Source organism: Xenopus laevis, chromosome 1L (assembly GCF_017654675.1).
Source record: "Xenopus laevis strain J_2021 chromosome 1L, Xenopus_laevis_v10.1, whole genome shotgun sequence".
NCBI classification, from domain to species: domain Eukaryota; kingdom Metazoa; phylum Chordata; class Amphibia; order Anura; family Pipidae; genus Xenopus; species Xenopus laevis.
The window spans coordinates 226,619,474-226,645,826 of NC_054371.1; the positions used below are offsets into that span (position 1 = coordinate 226,619,474).

General features: G+C 35.2%; 1 long non-coding RNA gene across 1 annotated transcript; it reads right to left on the reverse strand.

Annotated features, from left to right (window-relative positions):
- Nucleotides 1-5,731: 5,731 nt before the first annotated feature.
- On the reverse strand, nucleotides 5,732-24,742 carry LOC121396000. The gene is made up of 3 exons (XR_005962752.1): nucleotides 24,594-24,742; nucleotides 7,269-7,460; nucleotides 5,732-6,581 (listed from the first exon to the last, which is right to left on the reverse strand). It is a non-coding gene; the product is annotated as an uncharacterized LOC121396000 (long non-coding RNA).
- Nucleotides 24,743-26,353: the final 1,611 nt, after the last annotated feature.

Here is a 26,353-nt window from a genome sequence, read left to right on the forward strand (position 1 = left end):
TAGCCCAAAACCTTTTCTGTGTTTTCATGCAAAAATCTGAAAAAATCTGGCTTTTTGGGGAAAAACTCTGAAAGAAATTGTTTTCGATCTATTAAATCAAGCTTTTTTTTTTTTTAATAATAAATAAGATCAAATCATGGATTCTAATTTGGTCAGACTTTTTTATTTAAAAAATCCGAAAAATTCGGATTATAGTAAATAACCCTCTCAATGTGCCACATGGTATAATTAAATCAATGAATACAGTGTGTGCTAGATATGACAAATACTTCATAGAACTTTTTTTCTTTTACAGTGCTACATCTGTCTCTTGACCCACGAGGCATTATTTCCAGATAATGGATGTTATAGAGAGCTGACTATTTTTAATACACTGGCGTTTCCAATTGTAATAGCGCCCTATTGCCCCAAAAGACCAGGACAGGTCAATTTACTTTTCCCTTCTCAAATAAATTTATAGAACAACACTTCTTTCCAGGTTACATTTCCCCGCTGTATATATATCATCCGCCGTAACACGATGGTATTTAATTTAGCATTCTCCTCCCATTCATTCTAAATTACACTTTTTCCACCACCACTGAAATAAATTTGCATGTTTCCAAATAGGAAACAAGGATTACCAGCTGGGATATCACAGTAACATGCCATGCCGCTTCATGAAGGTGCCATAAACATGCAATTAATCGATTGTTCCGGGCACTGAAAGACAATATTTCATAGCAGGCACTTTGTCACTGTGCTCTTAAGCAGGTGGAAAACTGTTTATATTTCACCACTAAAATGTCTTGCTGAGTTTTAGAGTTCCATCCAATTTATCTTCTATTGCTTTTATGCTAAGAGAAGAAAAAGAAAAAAAAAAACCCTGTTAGCAATTGTGCTTTTGCAGTGCAGTTGCAAAGCCTTAATGGAAAGGCTTTAAGTGTTAATTGGTATCTTGTATTTGGACTCACGGATTTCAGTGTTTCGCACCAAAAGCACTGAGTCTAAGCTTCTTATTCTGAAAATAGCTTCATGGAATCTGTCAGCTTTTAGCGTTCTTGAACACAAAATCAAATATCGCAGATCATAACTTATACAAGGAATATAAAGTAAATATTTTCAAAAAGCCTTGGGTTAGAAAGTCTTAATTTTTTTTTATTTTACTTTTGAATTACCGTATATACTCGAGTATAAGCCGAGTTTTTCAGCCCCCAAAATATGCTGAAAAACTCTACCTCGGTTTATACTCGGGTCAAGCGCAAAAACGGTCGTCTAAGAATAGTCGCCGTGCCTAAGAATAGTCGCCGGCGTCCAAGAATAGTCTGCAAGAATATTCGCCGGCGTCCAAGAATGGTCGCCGGCATCCAAAAACGAGACGCCGGCGCCTCCAATGGGAGCAGAAACCCTAAATTTTTTGATTGAAACTTACCAGAAGCTGCTGCATTTCTCACCCTCGGCTTATACTCGAGTCATTAAGCTTTCCCAGTTTTTGGAGGTAAAATTAGGTACCTCGGCTTATACTCGGGATGGCTTATACTCGAGTATATACGGTATATCAACACATGTGGCCATCTATAGAACGTGAGCAGAAGGGTTTTCAAAAGTTGAAGGTGAAGAGGATTTCTTTCTGGTCAAGTAGGAACCTAGTGGAATAAAAGTAATATAGTATGGATGCCAACCCCTATCTCAGTTGTAAGTTTTACTTCTAAATATCGATGAGCGAATTTTTTTTGCCACGAAAAAAATTTGTTGCACATAGACTTCAATGAATTTTGTTGAATTTACGTGAATTTTTGACGTAGTGAAATGGGTCAGATACTCCTATCACTACTTCTAAATGTACCTACTTTTTAGATGCTAAGTGTTTAATATAGTTAAAGGCTGATGGCTGGAAAATAAGTGCAATGCTGTCAGTGATGGATGGATACATATTAGACAAACTATTTATTCTAGGCCAGGGGTCCCACCCTTTTTTTTACCCATGAGCCACATTTAGATGTAGAAAGAGAGAAAAGAGTTGGGCAGTAAAATAAAAACTATGATTGGTGATTTGGTAACACCTAGGGGCCGATTCATTAACTTCGAGTGAAGGATTCGAAGGTAAAAAGCTTTGAATTTCGAAGTTTTTTTGGGCTACTTCGACCATCGAATGGGCTACTTCGACCTTCGACTACGACTATCGAAGGATTCGATAGTCGAAGTACTGTCTCTTTAAAAAAAATTCGACCCCCTAGTTCGGCAGCTAAAAGCTACCGAAGTCAATGTTAGCCTATGGGGAAGGTCCCCATAGGCTTTCCTAAGTTTTTTTGATCGAAGGATATTCCTTCGATCGTTGGATTTAAATCCTTCGAATCGTTCGATTAGAAGGATTTAATCATTCGATCGAAGGAATAATCCTTCGATCGTACGATCGTACTATCTGCGCTAAATCCTTCGACTTCGAGGGTTAATTAACCCTCGATATTCGACTCTTGATGAATCGGCCCCCTAATGGACTGGCATCCTACAGGAGGCTTTGTTTGGTAGTACACCTGGTTTTTATGCAGCCAAATCTTGCTTTCAAGCCAGGAATTCAAAAATAAGCTCCTGCTTTGAGGTCACTGGAAGCATCATACAAGGGGTTGGTGAGCAACATGTTACTCACGAGCCACTGTCTGTGGATCACTGCTCTAAGTATTGAATATAAACTCCCCTCTGAGGCTATCATTATTGTATATGCATTTTGTGGCAGCTACCAAGAGAAAGGAGAATTTGGAGAACCTGTCTATGGATATTTTTAGCGGATTCCATCTTCTTATCTTTCTTACTTTTTGGGTAAGAGTTATGTGTATGTGTTAAATATGAAAGGTGAAAAAAAATTTGTACAGTAGTCAGTAGCTGATGATGTCTTTTCCTTTGTCTTCTATGTCAACATTGCCTTAGTCACTGGTCTTTATGATACACCAGCAAGCATTTTCCATGACATATTTCCAACCAAATCTGTACCAACAACCCCTACCCTCTCTGTGATATTTCTTTAGTCATGGTAACTTAACTGTAACAAACATTTTATTCATTTAATTGAACCAGGAATGGTACATGTGGGGGCAACCATTACCTTACAAGATATTTAGCATCCTTCATTTAGTTACCTTTTGTCTTTTTTAACCCACACATTGGGTAACATTGGGGCTGATGGAACTGTGACATACAGATTTGAGACTGATGTCATAGAGGAATTCAAAAACTTTTTTATTTAGGAATTTATGGTTTACAGAACCTAGCTAGTGAGACTTCAGAAGACATTTTAGCCCTGCATCCCTTAAGCGTCACTATTTAGGAATGGGGGCTCTCGTGTAAGACTTTTTTACATTATGAAGGAAATTGAATTCAGTTCAGAATTGCCTGTTCTGAATGTGCCCACTTCTGAATGTGCTTGTAACCTTGAATCACAAGGTATGGAAGACTTTCTCATAAACAGTTCAACTTTATTGCAGTGACTTGCAGTGTTTTCTCCTCACCTTTCCCAGACACAGACTGCTGTCCCTAGCTCTATCACTGCCAAACTGGCTACACATTTCCTGTTCCATTTTCTTTATTCACTTTTAACTACCAACAGTCTCACACTTCACAGTTCAACTGTGGCCAAACACCTAGTGGCCAATTATACATTAACCATTACTTCACAATTCACATTTCACCCACTTACCTTACCACTAATTTCTTGAAGCAAGTGGTATATGAGTTTCTCATTTACTCTCTATGTAGAAAGTCTAGATTGTAAGCAGCCTGTATTTACCAAACAACAAAGCCAGGGATACACATAGTTATCCACAAGCCTTACTGTCTTACTAACGTACAAAATTAAGCATGTCTATCAGATACCGTCCCTAAAATTAGCAGCTGATTGGCTCTAACACAATCTGACTGAAACCTACAATGCCTGCAAAATCCTGTCTGCCTTTGTGGCTTGCAGAAAGTTATATACACTATAGAGACCAACAACAACTATGCCCAAATTAAACAACTCCTAGACACTCATTTATTAAAGGTAAAATTTTAGTAGTATTAGAGCTTTTTAAAACCACAGTTAAAACCAAGAATGGCATAAAAGTTATTAAAAGATCCAAATATAAAAAGTACCGAACGATCCAAAAAAAAAAAATACTAATGTCTATATCTATATAACATCAAAAAATTTGAGTTTTTACAGACAAATACAAAAGAAAAGTTTTAAAAATTAGATTTTTTTAATAAATTTCAATTGGTCGAATTTCGAGTTTATTGGAGTTTAGGACAATTTTTTAATAAACTCACATGATTTCGAAATTCGACCTTTGATAAATGTGCCACTTAATAAATCTAGAATTTGTATAGTTTTAGAGAACAAAATCCCCGCACATTTTTTGAGAAAAAATACAATTTGTGAAAATCAAATTGTTAGAGAATTACAGTTAAAACTAACTGTAAGGGTAGTGACTCACGGGAAGATTTGTCTATTGTCTTTTTGCAAGCGAATATATATGCATCTCAGTGCTTTCTCTGCCCACATGGGAAGCAGAAAATACGGCGTCTTGTCTCGGCGTCTTGTCTTAGCGTCTTGTCCTTGTGGTGGCAATATGGCAAATAGGAATTTGGCTGTTTTATTTGTTCTTATATACCTCTATCATTATTTGCTACAGAACGAAAGACATGAAAGAGCTGCTACTAGAAAATATTGGGTACATTTCATCACAAATCAGTGGTTAAATGGACAGTTTCAGGTATTATACTGTTAACTGTGCAGCTATCCAGCAAAAATCCAAAGGTTTTTCAGAATGTCTATATCAAGCTTTGATGAACTGCTGACCATTTTAAAGCCAAGCCTTTGTCGTGCCCACACCTTGATGAGGGATCCAATTTCACCAGAGGATCAACTGTGCCTAACACTTAGGGGAAATTTACTTAAGGTTGAATATCGAGGGTTAATTAACCCTCGATATTCGACTGTTGAAGTTAAATCCTTCGACTTCGAATATCGAAGTCGAAGGATTTAGCGTTATTCGTTCGATCGAAGAAAAATCAGTCAATCGAACGATTAAATCCTTCTATTCAAAGGATTTTTCTTCAACCAAAAAATACTTAGAAAGCCTATGGGGACCTTCCCCATAGGCTAACATTGACTTCGGTAGGTTTAAGGTGGCGAACTAGGGGGTCGAAGTTTTTTTTTAAAGAGACAGTACTTCGAATATCGAATGGTCGAATAGTCGAACGATTTTTAGTTCGAATCATTCGATTCGAAGTCGAAGTCGTGGTCTAAGGTCGAAGTAGCCCATTCGATGGTCGAAGTAGCCAAAAAAAAACATTCGAAATTCAACGTTTTTTTTATTCATTCCTTCACTCAAGCTAAGTAAATGGGCCCCCTAGGGGCACATTTACTAAGGGTCGAATTTCGAAGTGGTTAAACTTCAAAATTCGACCATCGAATTATAGAAATTCGATAGTTGAAGGGGTTTTTTTTAGTGAATTTAGCCGTTTTCAATCTAATTCAAATCGTTCGAACAATTTTCAAAAAAAAAAACTTTGACTTCTAAAAACTTAGCCAAACTGGCTATAGGTTCTAGAAGGTCCCCATAGGCTAACATAGCAATTCGGCAGGTTTAAGGTGGTGAAGTGTCGAAGTCGAAGTTTTTTAAAGAGACAGTACTTCGATTTTTGAATGGTCGAATATTCAACGTTTTTTCAATTCGAATCGATTTTGGCCTATTCGATGGTCGAAGTACCCATAATTACTTCGAAATTCGAAGTTTTTGAATTTGAAAATTCGCTTCCAATTCACTTCGACCCCTAGTAAATGTGCCCCTTAGGTTTGTATGCTTTATTGCTTGTTACGTAATAGGCCTTTATCTTTGTAACATATATGGGCATATGTATTTATGTGACTGGTATGGGCATATAGGTATATATGTGGGTATATGTATGTTTGTGTCTGGTGTATGGGATTTAAAGCTATGTCATAGGTATATATGTGGGCAGTTTGCAATAATATAGGTCCAATCTATCATAGTGATATTTTTAATTAAAGAAGTAATCCTTTTGTTTTGTTTTTCTTTCAGGTTTTTAGCAGCTGGACAGTTGTTTCTTTCTTGTATTTCCAATTCTTTATCAGTCAAACCACTATAGACTAAATTGTAAGAGAAACTTGTCTGCTTATATGGTCTGAGCTGCAAAGACTTTGAGCCACTTTTGAAAGTTATTGTAACTTGAATGTGTTTTCCATCCAAGGCACCCAAAACATTAGGATTTTTTATTGTTTTGTATAAGTCTTCTGCAATATCAATCCATGCATTTTCATCTGGGGGTGGCCTCACAAGTGCTTTAATTACAAAAATTACTTTTCAGTTGTTCTTCTGGCTGTTGTTGATGCAAAAAATTTATTTTCTATCATCGATGTGGGAGCCTATGAAATACTGGCGATGCACAATGATGGTTGCACAACAGGCACACTGGGTGGATGATTTGGGGGTGTCTTCAGCCTGAGAGATTTGCAGAGGTGGAGTGACAGTGCCAGTAGTTGGTAAACTCTCAGATGAAGAAGTTTCAACATGTGGATTTTCTATGGCTATATCTCCATCCTGCTCCTCATTGTCAAGATTGCCAGAAGTTGTAATGCAAAACAAAAATATAACATTAAAATAAGGAATCGTTTCCATAAAAATAATACATACATTTTGGTATTCCCTGAGATATTCCTCTGAGCTGTTGTGTTTCATTACATCAATATGAGGGCTGCAGTGTGACTCCAGGTGTTGGCTATACTCTCATATCCCCCCCATCCATGCCCCTCAACCAAAACAAATGGAGGATTGTTTTGAACAACTACATTATACATGGCACTAGTGATGGGCAAATAAATTGTCCAGGCTTGAATCTGCGGCAAATTTCACCACCAGCGAATAAATTTGCAAACTGCTGCAAAAATTTGCCGGCACGAGTCAGAATAGTCACGCGCATACACATTGTTGCGCATCAAAGTTATTTGGACGCCCATTGACTTTAATGCATTTGGCCAAAATAGGCACACATATAACAATTGTCGTGGGCGTTGAAATTGACGCGGGTCAAAATAATTGACACCCATTGACTTCAATGCGTTTTGCACATTTTTCACAGTTTTGAAAATTTTGCGGGTAATTCGCAAATTTTACGTTGAATTCGCCCATCACTACATGGCACCGCTGGAAATTAAAAGAATACTTATCTTTGTGGTAAATCAATACTGTACCGTAAAAATAATGAAATTATCAAACTGGATTATTCACACTTACTGTCTCTTAGAAAAATCAGGTAGCAAGTAGAAATTTCAGTCTCTCTGCATAAATATATTTTATTATTTTTGATGGTGAGGCTCCTGGGTGTAGTAGTCCTCTGGGCAAAGATTTCCCAACGAAAACAATCTCTGATGTGCCTCCATCTCAGCTGCATTACTTTGGCTGTAAAAGTGTGTGCTTATGACGGGGCTGGAGACAAAATAAATATTGTTACAATGTGTACTAAATTTACGAGACTACTTTTTTTAATAAAAATGACTGTTAAGAACCCACCACACCTGTGTGTAAGTAAGTCAACCCCCCACACACAGACTGTAGATTCCCAACCTTCAATAAGCGGAACTGCCACCTCATCCCACAGTTGCTTCCTAATTTGTTTATTGTGATATGCCCTTAAATCAGTCCTGTACAGAGCTGGTCGTTCTTCAACCAGATCAATGAGCCTGTATGTATGAAAGAAATGCTTTAAAAAAAGGCATTTTTCCTCAGCGTATTATCGCAGGAGTAGTGTCACATTGTGTTCTCTGCGATTCTCCATAGACAAATGATGAAAGAGCATGTGGTGGGAATGGGCGCCCTAGAAAATACATGCTAATGACTTGATGCCATAGAAACTACGTTATGTATCCTTACGTACTCACAATATGCCACCGTAAAATTACGATCATCGTTTTTACATGCTGACGGCATGCCGGCGTACGACAACATTGAAAAACGATTGTGGCTACTAATCTCCTTGTGTGATTTGCTGGTACAGATTTTCAGTACTTTTATTTCTGATCGCTCCAAAAAGGAGCTCTGTGCGTTTTGAGAATACTGGCTTTTCAAATAGCAGTGTGTGCTTAGTGGCTGATGATTTACATTTTTCTCTATGGGATGATGACAACAACTTGTCGCTGAAACTCACTTATAAAAAACGCGGGCGACATATCTTCCAAGCAAATGTGGGTAGAAAATGGCTGGGGGGGATGCTCTGTAACATGACCTTATTAGACTATCCATATGCTTTCACTGTGACATTACAAACTGGCCATCAGCTGGTGTTTCAATTTCGAGTCCCTTGTGAGAGTCACACATCAAATTCAAGGATTCTTTTAAACACAAAATCAAACCATGAGCTTTGGTCCCTTGATTTCAGATTCTGCTTTGATAAATTTATTATAGAAATGGTCTTATTATCTCATATTTGATGGCATCCTTCACTTGAAATACTGCCTTGACTGATATTCTTTGAATGTGGAATTTTTTTGTTTAATTTATACATACATTTCATCTCTTTCTTTATTATGAAAAGCCATAGTGCAATTGTCTCAGTGGAATGGGTTCTTCTACCTACAGTATAAACCAAAGACAAACGTGCACATGTATAAGTATGAAATGGACAAAAAATAAGTTACTCCTTCCTTGACTTAAAAGAAGAACATAAGAATATGGAATTACATTTCTTTTATGGAAAAGGGGGATCAACTTTAATTCACATTTATCATACTGTCGATTTTAGATTACTAATATTAACCTCGAATTAAAGGGGCTGTTCACCTTCGAGTTAACTGTTAGTATGATGTAGAGAGTGATATTCTGAGACAATTTGCAATTGGTTTTCATGTTTTATTTTGTGTGGTGTTTGAGTTTTTTGGCTTTTAATTCAGCAGCTCTCCAGTTTGAAATCTCAGCAATCTGATTGCTAGGGTCCAACTTATCCTTGAAACCATGCACTGATTTACATAAGAGACTGGAATATGAATAGGACAGGGAGTGAATAGAAAGATGAGTAATAGAAATGTGTAACTGAGCATTTGTTTTTTAGATGGGGTCAGTGACCCCCTTTTGAAAACTGGAAAGAGTCAGAAGAAAAAAGATAAATAATTGGAGCAATTTCCCGCATGTGCTGAAATTGACAGAAATTCTGGAAGCCCCGGAAGAAGACACAAAGACCCGGAAAGATGGCTGCCATGAATTCTGATCCTTGAATCTGCACCGAGGGATAAGGGAGGAGGGGGGGTCTATGTGGGGTAGGGGGGTAGGGTTTTTTTTAATAAGGGGTTTGTTTCTCCTTTGAGAGAAGAGCACAGGACCTGCAAGTTGTTGTTGCGATTGCTCCTTCTCCTGCAGCAGCTGCTTTTTTTTCCCTTTCCTGCATAAAAGATCATAACCAAAGGGACAGGATAGCTATGAAGGAGGAAAGAAAAGCAGGTAAAAGTGGGGGAAATTATTGTAAAAGAACAGAAAGATTCTTTACTTTAAAGAGTAAATTAAAGGAAAAATAAGTAAAAATTAAATTGGGAAATATAAAGTTAGTACTGTATAGTGATGTGCAAATTTCTCCAGTTTGGCCAGAAAACTTGTGAATTTCCTGCTAAACGGTGAAAAATTTGTGAAACTCGAAAAGGTGAAAAATTTGTGAAACTCGAAAATTGATGCCCGTGTAAATTTTGGACGCACGTCCAGAAAGTCACTTGCATCAATTTTGACGCCGACATTAAAGTTAATGGGCATCCGAATAGTGTTGATGTGCGCCAATTTTGATGCAATCGATTTTTCGGACCCGTGTCCAAAATTCAAATTTTCTCAGGAGATTCACTGTGAATTCTCGCCGGACGAATTTATTCACCCATCACTAGTACTGTAATATGAGTAAGAGAAGAAGCCAAAGAATGACAAATATGGATACAAAGAACAAGATAAGGGAAAAACTGTTTTGAGTAGGAGTAAAAAAAGAAGAAACATGGGGAATAGGACAATCTGGTTTGATATGGAGGATGAAAAAGGGCAGAGAAAAGAGTGTAGAAGTGGGATATGAGAGAATGTTATGGAGACTGGAAAAACTAGAGAGATTGAAAGAGAAAATATAAGGAAAACCAGTGAAGTAAGGAAAGGTGGATGATCCAATGGCAAGAGTGGGGTATGGACAAACGAATGTCTGTTAAAATCAGCACACACAAAGACGAAGGGATAGTAAAGGAAAGCAGGAGACAAAACATCAGAAAATAGAAGGAATATCAGAAAAGCAGATAATAAAAAAGTAATTTAGTGACATTTTGCACTTGCGCATTTTATTTATGTTTATCTATAATGCATATGATTGAGGACCTGTGCCCTGGGTTGCTTCGTGAATTTCAGGGGAAAGCGAAATGGGACAAATTCACCCATCACGGAACAATACCAGTTGCAGTAGTATAACTATGTTTTTTTAGGCTCTAACAAAATTGTGCTTACCTAGTAGTTACTGTGCTCAGAGTATAATGGATTTCGCTTTCTAGTAGACACTGTGTTTCACTGTATATCATGGCTATAGTGCCAGAAAACACTCAATATATTATTTGCTGTGGCTACAGCAAACAAGAAAAGCAGAATAGACATCATGCTTTCTTTTTTTCTTTAACTCTTGTTGCAGAGGGCTGTCACTTTGTGTGTCCTGCAATTTATGAGGGCCACAATGTTCCATGAAATACTTGGATGACGGATTGTGCCATAAAGTGCTGATGGGGCCAGTGGAACAAGGGAAAGAGGTGAAAAGGCAGGGCTAGAGAAGCAGGAGAAAGATGCAGGTACTAGAGCCCATGTTGTGTCAGTGAGTAACAGTCTAGGGGGTCCACCAAAATGGTCCAAATAAAGCCCCATACTTGATAAGACCGGCCATGGGAACAATGCAAAAAGATGGCTGCCTTCACATCAACATTACAACTTAAAAAAAAAATACATTTGTTGGTTCAAGAATACAATTTTAAGTAGCAGAGTGAATTATTTGCACTGGATACAGTGTAATTTCGAAATAAAAAGTAAACCATAAAAATCACGACAGAATCTCTTCGATAATGTAAATGTGCTGTTGAGCTAAAATGAAATGAATGCATACAGTATATTGTGCTTAATGATGTCATTCATTAAAGGCAATTGCATCCAAACAAGCTCCTTGAACTTTAAAGAACAGTTCAGTGTAAAACATAAAACTGGGTAAATAAATAGGCTGTGCAAAATAAAAATGTATCTAATATATTTAGTTAGGCAAAAATGTAATGTATAAAGGCTGGAGTGAGTGGATGTGTAACATAATAGCCAGAACACTACTTCCTGCTTTTCAGCTCCCTAACTCTGAGTTAGTCAGTGACTATAACGGGGCCCCAAATGGGACATAACTGTTCTGTAAGTTTGTAATTGATTATTACCATTTAGCTCAGATTCAAAGGCAGCAGTTTTGACCCATGTGGCACTGATTGGTTATTACCTGGTAACCAAGAAAGCAGCAAAGCAGAAAGTAATGTTCTGGCTATTATGTTAAACATTCAGGGGCATATTTATCAAGGTCGAATTCAGAATTTGAAAAACTTCGAAATTTGAATTCAAAAAGACCAGCCGAAATTAAGTCAAAGGTGTTTTTTGGCCGAATAGGTCCGTTTTCAATCGAATATGTCAGTATTTGGGCAAATGCATTCGATCGAATTTGAATCAAAAATTTCTACCAATTGACTCCACAAGGAGGTCCCCCATAGGCTAAAACAGCAATGTGGCAGGTTTTAGATGGCGAATGGTTGAAGTTGAATTTTTAAAGTGACAGTACATGCTAAATTTCGATATTAACATTTTAGATTTTTTTTTTCAAGTTTGAATTGAATTTGGACTATTCTTTAGTCGAAGTACACAAAAAATTGATTGAAATTTGAATTTTTGGAATTTAAAAATTCACCTTGACCTTTGATAAATCTGCCCTCCAGTTATTCCAGCCTTTATACATTACATTTTTAGCTAACTAACTATATTGGAAACATTTTTTATCTTGCACAGCCTATTTACCCAGTTTTTAGTTTTATACTGGACAACTCCTTCAATATAGCTGCACTGCATCAAGTGCCATAAAGTGCATTCAGAATCATCAGCAACTCTGTCAATAATAGAGAAGTTATTACCACCATGGACATGACAGTAATCCAGGGTTCCCACAGTGAGTTGCATTAATAGGTGCATCAGATTTACGGCCATATAATCCTATGCTAATTGCGTAAAAAATTGTGTCTTTAAGCAGCAGCAAACTGTGTGAAATATTGCACTTTGAATACCATACTGCTTTCATAAATGTGTTTGCATGTTCTATTATTGACATTGCTCAATTATTCACATCATTATATGGAACGCATAAATACAATTAGGATAGGAACTCTACCCTGCACTTTCTTTGCATTACATTTTTTCATTTCTCATTAATTTTTTAAAATGCACTTTTACAGCACACATATTGATATCGCATTGCTTTGCGAGAGAATCCGTTCAGTAATCAAAGTCCATCAAAATCATTGCAATTCATGAAAAATCTTGGTTGCCTGTGTACTAAGTCTAAGGGGCAGATTTATCAAGGGTCGAAGTGAATTCAAGGGAATTTTCGAAGTAAAAAAATTTGAAATTCAAAGTAATTTTTTGGATACTTCGACCATCGAATTTGGATACTACGACTTTGAATTTACTTCGAATTCGATTCGAAGTAAAATAGTTCAAATATTCGAATATTCGATAATCGAAGTACTGTCTCTTTAAAAAAAACTTTGACTTCAATACTTCGCCAAATTAAACCTGCCAAAGTGCTATGTTATCCTATGGGGACCTTCTACAGCATTGTTCTAAGTTTTTTGAAGTCGAAGTAAAATCGTTCTATCGTACAATAAAACCGTTCGATTAGAAGAATTTAATCGTTTGATCAAATGATTTTACTTTGATCGCAGAATACCCAAATTCGATGAAAAAAGTTTGAATTCGATATTTGAATTTAAACTATTTTAATTCGGTGGTCGAATTTCGAAGTATTTTTTACTTCGAAATTCGTCCCTTGAAAAATCTGCCCCCAATACTTATGTGTTCAGCAGTTGATTAACTCAACTCTTAAGTGCCTTGTCTTCTCTTAGGTATTGTTTACTAAAATATTAAAATTAAAGCCAGTATTGTTTAAGATAATATATTGTAGAATATCTATTCCAATCACAGATGTAAAATGAACATGCTGAAGATTTCAAAAAACAAATTGTTTTTGAACAGATAAACAAACATATGGTGTTTTACATCCAGAGAATCGTGTGGTTCTAAGGTTCTACTTTGTCTATTGTTTTCTATACGGGTGCTCCAAGACTTCCATATTTTCTGCATGGAATTTAGTCATAAATAGGAAACTCAATAAACATTCTTCTCATTAAAACTTACAGAGCATATCAAGAAATCCTATTTGGAGCAGCTTAATTTGATTATGCCTAAACTATTAGAAGTAATGAAGGTCTGGGAGAAGGAGAAAGATTCATCTTTGTTTAAGAACAAAGATGAGTAGATGAAAGTAATATCGAGTCGGCTTAATGATGAAAAAGAAATAATGGAGTTTCAGCTTAGGTAACTGCAAAAAAACTATTTGACAAAGATTTAAAATGTTCAGTTGAATTTATGATACAGATATTCCATGTAGTACCCAGCTAGAAACACATTTATTTTTCTAACATTAGCAAAATAAGTAGAACTTCTGCTGAGCATACATTCTGCTCATTTTTTTATTAAAAGGAGACATTTTGGGGCAGATTTATTAAGGTTTGAATTGTGTTTTCCTTGTCGATTTGTATTTTTTTGGCAAAAACCAACATTTTCGGTTTAAAGAAAAACTCCCATTTTTCAAGTTTTTTTTTAAAAAAAGGTGAATATTTCGAGATGTATTATACCACGACCCTGGCAATAGCTCAAATCCAAAAATACACCATCTAAAACATGTTGAGGTCATGTAGGAGTCAATGGCAGAGGTCCCTTGAACCATTTGAAGATGTTACCAGAATGCATGATGTTCAACTTTTTTTCGGAGGGTTATGCCTTTGATTCGAGCGATCCAAAGTTTTTATTTCTGATTCACATTTTGTCAGGATTTGCATACATCACAGCAAAAATTTCAAACCGTTGGGGAGTTGCAATAGCATTTCAAAAAATATTTGAAAAAAAAAATCAACAGCATTTAAGTGGCAAAATGTTTTTATTAAAAAAATTGTAGTTGCTAAAAAAATGCAGTATTGAAAAGTACACACGCAAAAGGAGCACATGAAAATGAATAGCTTAGCCCCTAAATCTCCAGTACAAACACATAAGATTATGAACCAAAAAAGAGAATTTTACAGTAAATTTTAAATGAGATTTTAAACAACCACGATCTTGTGTTTCTTCACACATAGTTGTTTATTTAATGTGTTTGAGTCTGTTGAGTGCTTTTCTATAGTCTGTACAAGTATTGATCTGGTGGAAGCATTGGGAGATTATTGAAGTCCTGTGGGGGACACGTAAGAAATATTTGTGGAAAAACATTATTTTTCTCTCCAGTTTGATTGTTCTCTAAATGTACAGTAAACTGCACTGGAGATGTATTTAGCTGTGTATGTTATATAAGCTGATTCGTAACCACAGGGATATTGGCACACAATTTAACAGGGTTCTTTAGTTGAATGTACGTCCAATAGGAATCATAGGGGAGCAGAATTTTTAAATGGAAAGTTTACCTTTACATTAATGACAAAGTATACATCCTATTACAACACAAGTTCAATATATAGGGCTTGTGCTGAACATAGCTGATAGATTAAAACATTTTTATTTTTTTTACACTAAACAAGAACCAGAAAACAAGAAACCAGTTTCACATTAGCACTTCCTGCTGCTTCCTGTTTTATTGAGCAGAAGAGCAGATGATACAAATTATTAACAGTCCATTAAGAAGCCCTCTGTATAATGAGCTCTATACCTCAAAGGCTTGGGGAAGGAAGGTGTTTCTTTATTTAGAGCTCCTTATCTGTTTTTTTTTATATGAAAAGAACATACAGGATACAAGTCATATAGATCTTGTATTCAATACAGCAAAGGTGTATTTAGGCATAAACTGCCCCTTCAACCTTTAGTATGTTTTACATAGGCCAAGTCTTAGAGGTCTATTTATCAACAGTCTAATTTTTTAAGACCACGACTAAACTCACACTTATTATAAAATCAAAATGAAAAAAGTACGAACGCAAAATTATACTGAACTCTGCGCTAAAAAATCCAAATACCTTGACAACCTCAACAATTCCTAGTGAAAGAAAAGTCTGAATTCATTTAGCGGCCCAAAAAGATCAGCACAACTCCCACTGACATCTATAGGACCTTCAGGGCTGGATTTTCATAGCGGGTGCCCCTATTCCCAGTGCCGTTCGTCGCCCGTTTCCTCCCCTGTATTTGTGCAAATTTTCATAATTGGGACTGGAGCAATGGGTATTTGGAAATTTCAAAAATTATTGTATCTCCTGCGAATCCCCAGTGTTTTTCAACAACTATGGGTGTGGTCGGTCAGAATGCCGCCCCCTAAAAACCTGTCACCCTAGGCCTTGGTGGCTTCTCCACAAACCAAGTCCTGAGGACCTTGACAACTTTCACCTGGCGAAGTTTTGTATTCAAGGTTTTCGTGATTTTACACTTCATAAATCTCAATTTTTTTGAGCTTTTTAAAATAATGAGAAAACCATGATTTTTTACAGATTCATGGAAAAAATAGAAATCAGATTGTTAGTAAATGATCCCCTTAGCAACTTTTTGATTGATCTTAATTATTTAATTGCTATGATTATTTTATTATTATTATTAGCTCTCCTTTTCTGACTCTTTCTTACCAGCCTGCAGCTAAATATGCCGTTTGGTTGCATTTTTTGTTAATGTTTCTTTTTAATTTCAAGTGCTCTGCTATTCATCTTCTAATTTGATTTCAGAACTGCCCTAAAGAGCAGTTTTACATTATGATATTCGTGTGGGTATAGTTCCCCTTTAAACACTTTCCTGACATTCAGAAACATGTAAATAGCTTTGAAAAAAAAAATATCAAACTAATGGGAATTTCTCTGCATTCCCCAGTTTGATATTTAGCAATCTCCCCCTTACTTTCTGATTAGATCAAGATGTGCGAGATAGGAGGCTCATGAAAGGCTTTTGTTTGATTAAGATTTAACTGTACTGAAATCGCTCTCATGTCCAAATACCATCTACAGTCTGACAGTTAAACAGTGTGTTACCAGGCAAACACAGGCAGAAGCATTTGCAGTAATGTCATTGAATCTTTAACTGTAATGCAATAAATTCACCTGCAGTAAAGGCTATAATAAATTGTTCACTGAAGGCATATTAAAGCCACGTAACAGAGTGAAAGTATAAAGTTCCGTTTTATCTGGATGCTTCCATCATTAGACTCTCGCTCTCTCTTTTAGGTATCACTCTGTTGTTAATGCCATTAGCAAAGGAACAATTTGTTTTTGTGACTTTTTTGGCTCTACATCCTTAATAATTTGCATTAGAATATAGTTTTACATTTCATGTTTGTTTAATTATTAAAATGTATTTACTTTCAGAGTAAAGTGTATATGCAAATTCATGTAATAATGCACCTTGAATTCAAATTAATATTTTACAGAAACCTAAGAAACAGAAAATAACCATGCATGAAAAAAGACCATGTCCACAGTCTTTGAGTTTAACAAGGGGAAAAGAATGTGAATTGTGCTTAGCCCATTCATATTTTAATTTCTATGATGTATTGGAATAATGGGGAAAAAGCCACATGTGCCAAGAAATAAAAACATGAAAATTGCTTTTTCCACAATCAGGTTTTAAAATAAAATTGATAACCTTGAAACCTAAACTGCCCTAGCAACCATGCACTGATATGAATGAGAGACTGGAATATGAATAGGAGAGGCCTGAGTAGAAAGATGAGTAATAAAAAGTAGCAATAACAATAAATGTGTAGCCTTACAGAGCAATTGTCAGTGAGAAATCTGAAGTGAAGCAAATAATTCAAAAACTATTTGAAAAGAAAAGATTAAGGCCAATAGTAAAGTTGCTTAGACATAGTCATTCTATAACATACTAAGGGGCCTATTTACAAACATTCAAATTTCTTATTTTTATATATGTCTCAAAAATGTAAAATGTTTTAAGTGTAAAAACCATAAAAAACATTCACCAAGTAAAAGTTGTAAAGGTCCTATAGAAGTCAATGGGAGTTGCACTGATTTTATTGAACCTTTTTAATTAATTCAGGCTTTTAGAGGCTTTCTGACTTTAAATTATCAAACCTATCCATCTGCAACTATTTTATTACTATATTTTAATTTCTATGATGTATTGGAAGAATGGGGAAAACGCCACATGTGCCAAGAAATAAAAACATGAAAAATGCTTTTTCCACAATCAGGTTTTAAAATAAAATTAAAAATCTTGCCACCTAAACTGCCCTAGCAACCATGCACTGATATGAATGAGAGACTGGAATATGAATAAGAGAGGCCTGAGTAGAAAGATGAGTAATAAAAAGTAGCAATAACAATAAATGTGTAGCCTTACAGAGCAATTGTTTTTAGCTGGGGTCAGTGAGAAATCTCCAGAAGTGAAGGCACATAATTCAAAAACTATTAAAAAAGAAAAAAAAGAAAGAAAAAAAGATTAAAGACAATAGTAAAGTTGCTTAGATATAGTCATTCTATAACATACTAAGGGGCCTATTTACAAACATTCAAATTTCTTATTTTTCTAAATGTCTCAAAAATGTAAAATGTATTAAGAGTAAAAACTACAAAAACATTCACCAAGTAAAAGTTGTAAAGGTCCTATAGAAGTCAATGGAAGTTGCACTGATCTTATTGAACCTTTTTAATTAATTCCGGCTTTTAGAGGTTTTCTGACTTTAAATTATCAAACCTATCCATCTGCAACTGGAGATCAAATACTGTACAATTAGACCCTGAAGATTGAACATTCTAAGTTTGGGGTTTTGGAACAGGAACACAACCACCAACCATTAATATGCTTAAGCCCGGTCTGCATAGATTTTAAACCACATACACAACATTTTCAGGCATCTTAAATTATAGATCATCTTTAGTAACCCTACTAAGGCTCCAGTTCACAAGACCATCATCACTAATTACATTAAACCTCTATGTTGATGCTCATTGTTATTATCAGGTTTCGCTGAGGCACAGACCTTTATGCTTAGCTTTGTATAAGGAACCATCTAACTGATTTTTTTCTCTTTTATTCTACAAATATAACTGTATCTGGCAGGAAAAAAAACCTGATTTTGTAGTGATTTTGACTTATGCACATATGTGAAAATGCTTTAAATGAAATTACATTTATATTTTAAAATATATAACATTGTGTAATTATTTATCTGTAATTAAGTAATCCTTTTACAGTATGGTAACTTGAATGATGGTTGAAAACAAGTAAGTGAGCATAGTGTTCCCTAGATGAAATTGTGTCCTATATAAAGTATTGCTGTGGAACAATTACAGAGCACAGTTTTTAAAATGTGAAGCTTAACATATTACAAGTCCCTAGGTGGCAAAAAAGGTGAAAGCATGTGCAATCTTCTATATATGATAAAAAATACAAGAACAAAAGGATCTGACAGAAAATAAAGACAAATAGGTCCTATGAGTCTCCTCTGCTATTTAATTTGTTATTAATCCTTAACATCTGTCACACATGCCTACTGTTGTGGGTATTTATTAAGCCTGTTTCACCGATATCCCTTATTAATTTTTTATGATAGTTTTTGAGGTATTCAATAAATAGTTAATGAGCTTCCTCAGCCTAACAATGTTTTTTTGCTGTTGCAAACAAGTCACACCTGCTATGAATCCCAGGCTGAGAATTTGTTTTTTACTATGTAAGAATTGTTGAGAGAGAATCCAAGAGTTTACAGTTCAGAAAGGAAAAATTAATGTTAGAGGCCCATTTAATAAAGGTTGAATTTAATGTTATTAGAGCTTTTTGAAATCATGATTGAACTCTATTTCTCAAAAACCACAAATGCCATGAAGATATTACAAATACAAATGGAGAAAAAAATTACTAATTACAATAATAATAATAATAATAATAGAGTTATGGGACCTAGGATCTTTCTGTAATTTGGATCTTCATACCTTAACTATAAAGACAGAGTTTGTGCTACTGCCACATTAAAGAAAATGTAAATAGTACCACTCAAAAAGTAATTACTAAGTCAAAAATACAAAATTCTTATTAAGTTAGTAACGGAGGATTCACTCACAGTTCACCTCAGTCCCAATGTGCAAAGTCCAAAACACTGTATCCAAAAAGAACGTGAGGACCTCCAATAATAAAGAAACAAATATATAAAAAGTAGAAACATTTATTAGGACATAAGACCTAACGCGTTTCGTGCCTATTGGGGCACTTACTCATAGAATATGAGTAAGTGCCCCAATAGGCACGAAATACATTTTTCTACTTTTTATATATTTGTTTCTTTTGGATACAGTGTTTTGGATTCTTCATACCTTAAGTCTACTAGAAAATCATATAAACTTTAAATAAAACCAATAACCTGGTTTTGCTTCCAATAAGGATTAATTATATCAAGTACAATGTATTACAGAGAAAAAGGAAATACTTCTAAAAATGTGGATTATTTAATTATCATAGAGTCTGTGGGAATTCGCCTTCCCATAATTCAGAGCTTTCTGGATAATGGGTTTCCGGATTAAAGATCCCATACCTGTATCGTTAAAACTTCTAGAAATTCAAGTTTTTCAGACTAGCAAAAAAATATCGAAAAACTTTTAAGTCTCAATGGTTAAAAAAAAAGGTCCAATGGGATCAGCACAGCTCCAATTGACTTCTATGGAACCTTGACTGCTTTAACTTGAATTAAATGATTCACAAAAAAAAAAAAAAACACTTTTTTTTGCTGTGAATTATCACAATCTCCCCAAAAAATAATAAATCCATCCATGAGAGCGGTGGAAATTAGAGGAGAATTGAGGATAGGGGTAAAATGGTAAGGCAGGTTTTAAAGGAAGGAGTATATAGGAACATAGCCCAGATGAATTGCAGAGGATTTACCATCAAACCTTTTAAATTATGGCACATTTTTAAATATTTCTCTATTTCCTCTTATATTCTGTTTGACTGATTGGTTATTATTCTGCTTGTTCTTTTTTTATTCTTTGTATATTTTTTTATTTATTATTATTTACTATCCATTAACTGCTTATACATCCACAAGTCAGTTGATTTGTCAACATGCTTTTGAGAAAGATATACCCACAAAACCAGTTGTGCCTTGCGATTACTAATTTTATATGAAGTAATAATATAATTATATGGAGTAATAATGTAAATAATGCAGTTTTATCTGACATTTAGGGGCAAATTTACTTATGGCCGAATATCGAGGGTTAATTAACCCTCGATATTCGACTGCCGAATGGAAATCCTTTGAATATCGACGTCGAAGGATTTACCGCAATTCGTTCAAATGAAGGATTTTAATCCATCGATTGCATGGTTTTTCTTCGACCCAAAAAAGCTTAGAAAGCCTATGGGGACTTTCCCATAGGCTAACATTGACTTCAGTAGGTTTTAGGTGAGGAACTAGGGGGTCGAATTTTTTTTAAAGAGACAGTACTTCGACTATCGAATGGTCGAATATTCGAACGATTTTTAGTTCAAATCATTCGAGTCGAAGGTCGAAGTAGCCCATTTGATGGTCGAAGTAGCCAAAAAAAACATGCAACGTTTTTTTTTCCTCTATTCCTTCACTCGAACTAAGTAAATGGGCCCCTTACTGTGCAATGAGGCTTATATGGGTTTGAGGAAACAGGCCATTAAAAAACAGGGTTTCAAGGGGAAAAATAGAGGAATAAAGCCCAGATGGATGGCAGGGAAACCTTTGACCTTGTGGGAGCTTACCTTTCACCTTTCCTTTCAATATTTCTATCTCAGCTACTTTCATATTCTGTTGGGTTTCCTTTTATATATAAAAATAAAAGTAATTTATTAAAGGCCTATACCATGACATAGTCAGGACTACTAAGTGGCCTCTATTTTATATTTAACAGCAGGTAGCAAATAAAACCTTATATGTATATTGTCAATCATATAAAATAAGCAAAAGATTACATTATGTACTGTAGGGTTCTTTCCATGATAAATTATTCTCTTTTGAAGGCATTATTAGTGCCTTGTTCAACGTTCCTTATTTTAGCCTTCTGCATGCATTTAAGATGTTAGACTCCCAGGGTCACAATCAATGCCCTTTCATGCTATGATTGTCTTCATGGCTTTTTATGTGACACTGTTTTATAGTAGGTAAAAATTTAAAATAAATACATGTTTTAAATATTAACAAACACAATCTTCAAAAAAAAAGATTTATCTTTCACTTTCTATGCACTTATACTGTAATTCTACTAAATATATTTGGGTTTCATAAAATTAACTATTTTGTAAAGGCTGGTCAAATTTTCCATAAACCTTTTTCTATATTAAAGGGTATACGAACCCATAAGAAACTGCTTTTACTAGCTATCAAAGGGAAGGGACATATTTTTTAAAATAAAAAAAACATATTCTCACTGTTCCTTTGGCATGGAGTCTTAATTAAACACTGTAAAAGTATAAAAAGTCTTCGATATCGCAGATAGAAGACTGTTCTTGTTTACACCTTTCTTTCCTCCCTCTCTTTCCTTTCTCACTTTTCTAAACAGAATTCTATTCTTTATGACTTCCTCTACTAACCCAAGATTAATTCTCTGTGTGGGTGACAGATAATCTAGCCCTGGTGCTAGTTCAGTTCAGTTCTGGCGTTTTAAAGTTCATAACTGCCAATTATAGGATTTATTTCACTGTGATAGGATAGAGGGAATGTGTGACAGAATGCATGGAAGCAAAGATGCATGCCACTGGCAGATTACAGAGAGATTTTAGAATTCTTAAAATGTGCCCTATGTTTAGTATTACATAAGCAAAAAGAAATGTTTCACGTTCAGGATTATGATGAAGGAAATACAGAGTAAGCATCATTTTTAAACATATTAATACATGATAAATTGTGCCTTTTAAAAGGCACTAGAATATAAAGTGTGGTATCTGAGTTTACTGAGGATCAGATTAAGCTGTAGGCCTTGTAGTAAATGTAAATAGAGATGCATTCTCCTTCCCTGTACATTGTTTCTGTTTATTTAGATGATTGGAAACGTTTCACAATGACTGCAATAACCCTATGCAATTCCTTTTTTACTCCTTAATAATAGTGATGAGTGGAATGCATCACCAAGTTTCGCAGTGAAAATGACGCCCAATAAAATGACGCCCATAGACTCCAGTAAAAAAAATAGTCGTGAGTCCAAAAAAAAAATTGTTCTCCATAGACTTCAATGCATTTCAGCAAAGCAAAAACGAGTTGGATTTTCCCATCACTATTACAGGATAATTGCTAAGCTTTTGCCTTTGTCACACATTGATATCATCTTTTAACACTCATTGGTAAGTAGACCCTCTATATTTTTATTCTCCAGAACCTTTATGTACTAAATCCAAGGCTGAGCATATATCTGGTAGCTAAATATAGTATATTATTTCATCAATGCGCACAAAGGGAAACAATTATACAAATACTGAAGTCCTTTCACTTCTGAATTGACTTGAAATCTCATAAAGTCCTCAATGCCAGAACAAAAAGTGTCTACACAATTTTTTGGTATATACAGTATATTTAAGTAAGCAATGTCTACATGATAAAAATGGCAGATAAAAAAAAAAAAATAACAAATAAATAAAGCTGTCAACCCCTTCTTCTGCATTATTATTGCAACTTTTTCACTATAAACTTAAGCATCTGAATTGAGAATGAAATTAAATTCAAGAATTCTTATAAATGATGTCCTACATGTTGAGCACTGCAATTCCTGTTGTAGCAATTGCGTTTTATACATAATTTCCACACTTAGGCGATAAAAAACTAATCTAACAATTGTACCAACTGCATCTGGCATAAGACTTTTTTAGAGAATTGATTGTGAACTTTTTGACCTAGATGGGTCCATGATCGCCTCTATCAGACAACTCTTACAGTGTCTTCTTTTTTTTTTAAGAAAACATCTTATTGGCATACCTTTCACTCACTTCTACTTTGTATAATTGATCCCAAATGTCACTGCATGTATGCCACCCATCAACCATCCTCTGCTGCCTTCTCTGCAAATCCTTACACTAGCTACCTATGTGATGCATCGATTTCAGAATGCTTTGGGATTCTGCCCTTTTCAGCAAGATTAAGATTTGGTAAAATCATGACTTTTCATCAAACAAACAAGGAAAATAAGTTTTACCCTCATGCAGTTCATTTAAACCCTTTCTTCCCCTACTTTGCATATGCAAATTAGGGTTCAGGATTCTGTTCAGAAAGTTTGGAATTCTGCTGAATCCTAAAAAAGTGAATACAATACATCCCTACTACTTTTAAATTTTTATATCATAACCCCTGACTCTAACCTGTAAACCCCTCTTCCACAATGTTGCACCTTATATCACCAATCAGATCTCCAGACCTTTCCCAATACCCCAGCCTTTAAATACATCTATTTTTTCTTGTTTCTGCTTCTGCACATTGCCATTTGTCGAACCTCAATTGAACCTATGGAATCCATAAAAACACAATGACAGACAAGTCCCTACATTCCTTTAAAACTCATCTCTTCTGTAGTCTACATCTAAACATATAAACTATTAACTCCATTCGGATGGGAAGTGAAACGTCTTCAATGTTTACTCAGCAAGTCCAGTTGTTTTAAAATGACCTATACTAGATATACCATGACCTGAATGAATGAAACTCTTCAGTCATATTAACTGCATTAGAAAAGTCTTTAGTTTTCATAATGAACATAATGCCATTCTCACATCACATCTAGCTCATCCTAGCTATGTTCAAGTCCATTATCTCCTTATTAACAGCCATAAACTTAATGACAACTCAGCTAAATTCCCATCATAAAATCTCCATACAGTTTTAAACTTAATCTCTCATTTATAAGCCCTTACGGACAGCACCCCTCATTACCAATAATATGTGTGTATATATTTAGTATTGTCCTGTTTCCTTATCCTGGAACATGTTGACATTTTCTTAATTAATGATATCATAACAATCTGAGTTTGTCTAGTTAAATGAACTCAATAAACTTGCTCCACTCACCTATACAACATCTTTGAGAAAGAAAGAAAGAAAGAAAGAAAGAAAGAAAGAAAGAAAGAAAGAAAGAAAGAAAGAAAGAAAGAAAGAAAGAAAGAAAGAAAGAAAGCAGTAGAAAGAAACAATCTTGAAATGAATACAAAAAAAAATCATAAAGCCAGAATAAACTACCCAAATATGTTTAAAGCAGGAAGCTCATTCCTAGAATATAGAGAAATGTTATATCAATGAAACAGAAAAAGCAAATAAAATATCTTATGGCAGTACAGCCAAATGGAAAAATGTGTCACCTCCTGCAATTAATATTGATAAGTGAGGCTGAAACTTCCCACGGCGATGCAGCTCTGCTTGCAGCTTATCTCTCTCCGAGCAGGACTTGGGATTTCTGAAATCATTGTTAGCTCTCCTTTGTTACCGGCCCTAACAAAGCTTAAGCGTGTTCAGGAATATGGAAGATGCAGTTCCTCAGCATTCTGCTGTGTGGCACCAATGCCTTTTAAATGGAAAGATCACAATGGAATCTACAGCTATTACTGTAGTCGAGGCCAAGCCAGATTTATGTGCATACTGTATGTGTTTATGCGTGTGTTCTTACTGAGAAAGATATAAATATATATTTTTGCAATTATTTGTATAACATCACATAATAATGATTAGAAATAGCTGTTTCCTAGAAAGCCACCCAAATAGTATTTCCTTGTGTCATTTATCAGTTAATGCACATGTCTTTGTGATAAAATGTATTTTGTTACTTTTTTATCATGACAGCAAAACATGCATTTGCTTGTATGACAATCTCTCTGACACGGTCTCGACTGACCCTCGACATTCCACAAAAAAATGCTCTATGTTGACTCATCATTGATCAGTTTAATCTCCTAATTAATACTCATTGTCCTCTTAGCATTAACTCATATTTTCTGCCTATGGTTTCTACAGCTTGTGTTTCTGCCCTGTCCTAATTTTACTCTAGCCTTCAAATCTTTTTTTGCCCTAACACTCACAAACTCAAATTATCACTTAAAATCAAGTATTTATTAAGCTAAACAACTTGAAAAGGTCAGATGTAAAACTTTGGCATCTAAAAGTTTGCAAGGTCATGTAAAAGTCAATGGGTGCTGTCCTGGGCAAAATTTAAACTATTTGAATTTTTTCATTTTTTGTATACCCAGTCAATAATTATATCATGTTAATTTAAAATTTGAAAGTTTATCACACACACAATGCCACACAAACCCTAATTCACACATTCATCATGTCAGAAATTGATTACTGCAGCTCTGACAGGCTTATGCGCCACACCAACAAATCTTCCTCTGCCATTCCACTCTGCCAATCCCTAGAAAATGCCTTTACCTACTGTTGAAATTAAAACTGCTGAACCCTGAGTTGTGTAGTTCACAATGCTGCTTCAACCTAATACAATAAACCAAGAACAACTGTTTAATATTTAACTAGGGCTGCATCTCTTTTTTGGAACTTCCTTCCAAGTACATTAGACTTTCTCTCAATGTTTCAGCTTTTAAACAAGCTCTTCAATACTATATTGCTCACACTTGCCTTGTGTCTCAGTCCCCCTTCTGTTGTTCAATTGTAAGCTCTAATGAGCAAGTCATTCTTTACTTTAGGGGGCAGATTTACTTATGGTTGAATATCGAGGGTTAATTAATTAACTCTTGAAATTGGACTGCCGAATTGAAATCCTTTGACTTCGAATATCGAAGTCGAAGGATTTATCGCATTTCCTATGATCGTATGATCGCAGGAAAAATCTTTTGATTCGATTCGAATGATTCGAAGGATTTTAATCCATCAAAGAATTTTCCTTCGATCAGAAAATTGTTAGGAAGCCTATGGGGACCTTCCCCATAGGCTAACATTGGCCTCAGTAGGTTTTACTTGCCGAAGTAGGGGGTCGAAGTTTTTTTTTAAAGAGACAGTACTTCGACTATCGAATGGTCGAATAGTCGAACGATTTTTAGTTCGAATCGCTCGATTCGAAGTCGTAGTCGAAGTAGCCCATTTTATGGTCGAAGTAGCCAAAAAAAAC